This window comes from Saccopteryx bilineata, chromosome 7, assembly GCF_036850765.1.
Source record: "Saccopteryx bilineata isolate mSacBil1 chromosome 7, mSacBil1_pri_phased_curated, whole genome shotgun sequence".
Classification (NCBI taxonomy): domain Eukaryota; kingdom Metazoa; phylum Chordata; class Mammalia; order Chiroptera; family Emballonuridae; genus Saccopteryx; species Saccopteryx bilineata.
Window position 1 is genome coordinate 74,955,236 of NC_089496.1, and position 4,597 is coordinate 74,959,832.

General features: G+C 50.8%; 1 non-coding gene across 1 annotated transcript; it reads right to left on the minus strand.

Moving 5' to 3' along the window:
* Positions 1-303: 303 nt before the first annotated feature.
* TRNAM-CAU (transfer RNA methionine (anticodon CAU)) lies at positions 304-379 on the minus strand. Its single transcript has one exon. It is a non-coding gene; the product is annotated as a tRNA-Met (tRNA).
* Between the last annotated feature and the right edge of the window lie 4,218 nt (positions 380-4,597).

Sequence of the window (4,597 nt, forward strand, 5' to 3'; positions counted from 1 at the left end):
TAGTCGTTTGGGGTTTTTTTGTGTTTTTCTAAAGTGAGAAGTGGGGAGCTGAGAGACAGACTCCCACATGCCCCCACTGGGATCCACCAGGTATGCCCACTAGGGGGCGATGCTCTGCCTATCTGGGGCGTAGCTCCATTGTAACCAGACCCATTCTAGGGCCTGAGGTGGAGGCCATTGAGCCATCCTCAGCGCCTGAGCCAACTTTTATTCCAATGGAGCCTTGGCTGCAGGAGAGGAAGAAAGACACAGAGAGAAAGGAGAGGGGGAGGGGTGGAGAAGCAGATGGGCACTTCTCCTGTGTGCCCTGACTGGGAATAGAACCCAGGACATCAACACATGGGGCTGATGCTCTACCACTGAGCCAACTGGCCAGGGCCTCAGAGCTAATATTCTTAATGGAGCTCCCCCTTCATAAATGTGGAGCCTTTATATTGTTCTTCCTCCAGGAAGCCTTCCTGATTGCCTCTATCCTGCTGATTGAGTGACGAGTGGCTCTGACTTGGGGACCTTTTACTCTAGAACACAGGGTCCCTGGTCTAGAGGGACTCTGAGGAGAGCAGGAGGAGATCAACCTGAAGCCAAGAGCAGGAGCTTCATCCCTTCCAGCTTCCTGTCCTGGGGAGCACCCTGGGGCATTTGTGAAGCTCATTAGTGAAACAGTGATTAATATGAGGCCCAGAACATGGCTTCTGCTTGCCAGGGAGGCCACAAAGTTCCAGAACATCCCAGGAAGGAATGGAGCACCAGCCTGGCCTGCCTCCCGGGACTGCAAAACACTCCTTAATGAGTCCTCGCCAGGGGAGGGTGAAGTCACCTGCACGGAGGCCGCTAAGCCTCAGGTGTTCTCCAGGAGGCTTAAAATAGCCGGGCCCCTGCACAAATGCCTTCCAACACTGTTTAGGATGGTGAATGCCAGGAAACTAATGAATCTGAGCTTAGTGAATTAATTGTTGATGAAATAATGTGAATAGTGTGCTTCCTGCTCATCAGTCTCTACAGAAATTAATTAGCCCCACTTGGCAGCAAGCAGGATCAAATTTTCAACTTCATTTATGAATTTGGCCAAATTGTCTATGGGAAGCCTTGCCCGGAGGACCTTCGTGGCTGCTTCGTGTCCAGACAGGCCTTGCCTTTCATGGAAGATGTGATTGCCTTAAGAGAGTCCCAACGAGGGAAGAGGGAACAGGCGGGCTTTGACCGTGAAACTCCCAGCAGACCCATGCCTCTCCCGTCCGCCCACAGCTGCCCTCCCCGGTGGCCCCCCCACCCGAGGAAGGGCCGTTGCAGAATTGAGGGGTGATGACTCAGGACTGCGGCGCTGGCGCTCACGCACGGCCCGACTCAGCGGGGATTATTCTGTACTATATGCACTAACTCGGACTGCAGGGTGGCCTAAAGAAAAATAGATCTAACAAGAAGGATATATGTATGTATTTGGACTGTTTTTCAATAAAGAGCAGGGACTTCTGGGGCCCGGGGATGAGTTGGCATCCCAGTTTTGCACGCCCCAGAACAGGCCCAGAGGAACTGCTGGCCAGCAAAGGCTCAGCTTTGTCAATATGTGAGTCAGGCCCTCTGGCCACGGAGCCTCCGAGAATCCGACGTCAGCCAGCAAGCAGAGGGACTCAAAGAATGCCAGTCTCTGAAATCCTGGGCGAGAGTAACTGAACGCATGTCTGTGTGTGCCCAGGCTTTTCTACGTTCCCAAAATACCGGTTTTCTCATGGAAAAGCCTGGGAACCACTGAGTTAAAACATAACTAAAGGGGACCAGAGGACGTGTTCCCGTCTAACTGAAAACTTCTGAGCAGCCTCGGCAGTCAGGAAGGGATCGGAACCTCCACGGTCACTTCTACGACGTAGAGTGACTCGGGATTTTAAGCAGAAACCGAGCAGAACTAGTCTGGGCATTGGAGTGAGCACAGGGCACCAGGCAATGAGGCCATGCCCCCAGGGTGCCGACTTCCTATCACGAACAAAGGCAAGAGCTCTCTGCATCTGGTTTCTGATCCTGTTAAAACTTAGACTTGTTAACATTTTATTATGCGCCACATCCCTGAACTCTGGATTCTAGATTAGAGCCTGTTCTAAAACAGAATGCATACTGCCCCATGCGCACGTATACTGTCACCTGCCTTGCCTGCATGGCTACTGAAATCCCTCTCTGTAGAGATGCTCCCAAATTTCATCCCAAAAGATCATGATCTTTTAAGAGGAGCCAGCATCAGTCACCATTTCAGGACGTATTAATCCAGAGGAGGCAGCCTGTTTGCCCAAGATGCTGGCCCTTTGCAGGTGTCCTTGGGTCCCTGAGGACCACCTGCGCAGAAGGACTCACCTGTGCCCTTGGACCTGCCCCTGTGGTCAGAGGAAGCACAGTCCATGAGGTGTGCTGACACCTAGAAGGTGCCGGCCTCCTCCCCGGAGGGGTTTGCAGCTGAGGCGGACCACCCTTTCCTTTAGGAATCGGTGATGTCATTACAGGCTTACTCTGTGACCTCAGGCTGTGTCTGCCCTCTGTTTACCTTTGTTCTCAAACTGCCAAGTAGGTAATTCCTCCCTTCCTTCAGGTAGCTTCTTGGGAAAAGGTAGAGTGTAGAAACAAAGGTGCATACAGGGGACAGCTCCAGCCTAGGCGCTTGGCAAAGTAATCAGATGTGCTGAAGAACCAACGCATGGTCTTCCTCCAGCCCAGCACCCAGCTGACCGGGGCCTCACAGTTCCCTATCAAAGTCCTCACAGCCTTAGCCACCTCCTGCCTCCTGACCCGATGCTCCCCAGCTTCCTAGGCTCAACTCACGTGCGAGCCACCACCACACCCCTCGTGGTTTTCTCTGGAAGAAATTTCTTACTTCTCTCTGGCCCCACACTGCTCTTGAATTGCAGCTATTTGTATATGATCTCACCTACAAATATTAAAGTCCTCCAGGAAAATCCGTGCATTCTTAATTAAAAAAAATTTTTTTTCTTGTCCCTTTTAATCTTCACACTGAAGAGGAACTCAGTATGTGTTTGTTCTGTGTCTATTCCCCCCTGGGAACATTTAAGGACCAATTACTGTTTATAGAAAATGGTGAGATTTCATGGAAGGTCCTAATGTTAAGTCCAGTGGTGCCGAATATCCAATTTTTTTTTTCTTTACTGAAAGCAAATAAGCAGAATTACTCTCCTTGGTGGACCCAGCTCCCAGAATTTGTTTTTTGTCTTCTATCTCCCTAATTCTTTCTGGTATTTAGATTTTACTCCAGCAATGAAAATGGAGACCACGTGTTGACAGTGAGAGCCAGGAAACTGGGGTTCAAGTCCCAGCACTGCCTCTTACTAGGAGGGACCTTGCACAAGCCGTTTAATCTGCTGAGCTTCAGCTTGCTCAGCTGGGAACCAGACACAGTATCTGTCACCCACCTCCAGGGGGTTGAGGCCATTAAATGAGATGATAGAGGCGCAAGTATGTTCACATGGTGACCCTCGTGGGGTCCCTGTGTGGAAACCACCCACTGTACACTGTAGCGTGTAGATCACTTCAGTAAAAGTCCTTTAGAAGTTAACACTTTGTACAGACATTTTCGATTGTATTGTTATGAAGCCATTCACTGAGGAAAAAGGTAAAAGAACAAATTCAAGTAGGCTGACAGTCATTAATACAGTTTTTTGGGGGGGTTTTGGGGTTTTTTTTGTATTTTTCTGAAGCTGGAAATGGGGAGAGACAGTCAGACAGACTCCCGCATGCGCCCGACCGGGATCCACCCGGCACGCCCACCAGGGGCGATGCTCTGCCCACAAGGGGGCGATGCTCTGCCCCTTTGGGGCATCTCTCTGCCGCGACCAGAGCCACTCTAGCGCCTGGGGCAGAGGCCAAGGAGCCATCCCCAGCGCCCGGGCCATCTCTGCTCCAATGGAACCCCGGCTGCGGGAGGGGAAGAGAGAGACAGAGAGGAAGGAGGGGGGCGTGGAGAAGCAAATGGGTGCTTCTCCTATGTGCCCTGGCCGGGAATTGAACCCGGTTCCCCCGCACGCCAGGCCGACGCTCTACCGCTGAGCCAACCGGCCAGGGCCATTAATACAGTTTTGAAGACATGTTGAGTTTATATGAGAACTAGCCTTTCGTGTATAGGGGCAACTGCACGTTTCATTACATATGACTTTATAATTCTCAATGCTTGGTTTTTACCATCGTCACATACGATAGAACTGCCTCAATCAGTAACCCCTGGACTAAACACATTCAAGCACACTCAAGTCAATAAAAAGACAACCTCATAGGAAAATGGGCAAAGCATGTAAACAAGCAGAAACACAAGTTGCTAATAAACATGTAGGGAAATGTTTAAACTCACTAGTGATCAAAAAAAGGTAAAAAAAATTTTAAATTACTATTTTGGCAAAAGTCAGAAAGACAGCTTGACCACACAGTAGCTCCATGGACAGAGTGTCAGAGTGGGACGCGGAGGACCCAGGTTCAAAACCCTGAGGTTGGCCCTGGCGGGTTGGCTCAGTGGTAGAGCATCAGCCTGGCGTGCAGAAGTCCCAGATTCGATTCCCGGCCAGGGCACACAGGAGAAGCGCCCATCTGCTTCTCCACCCCTCCCCTCTCC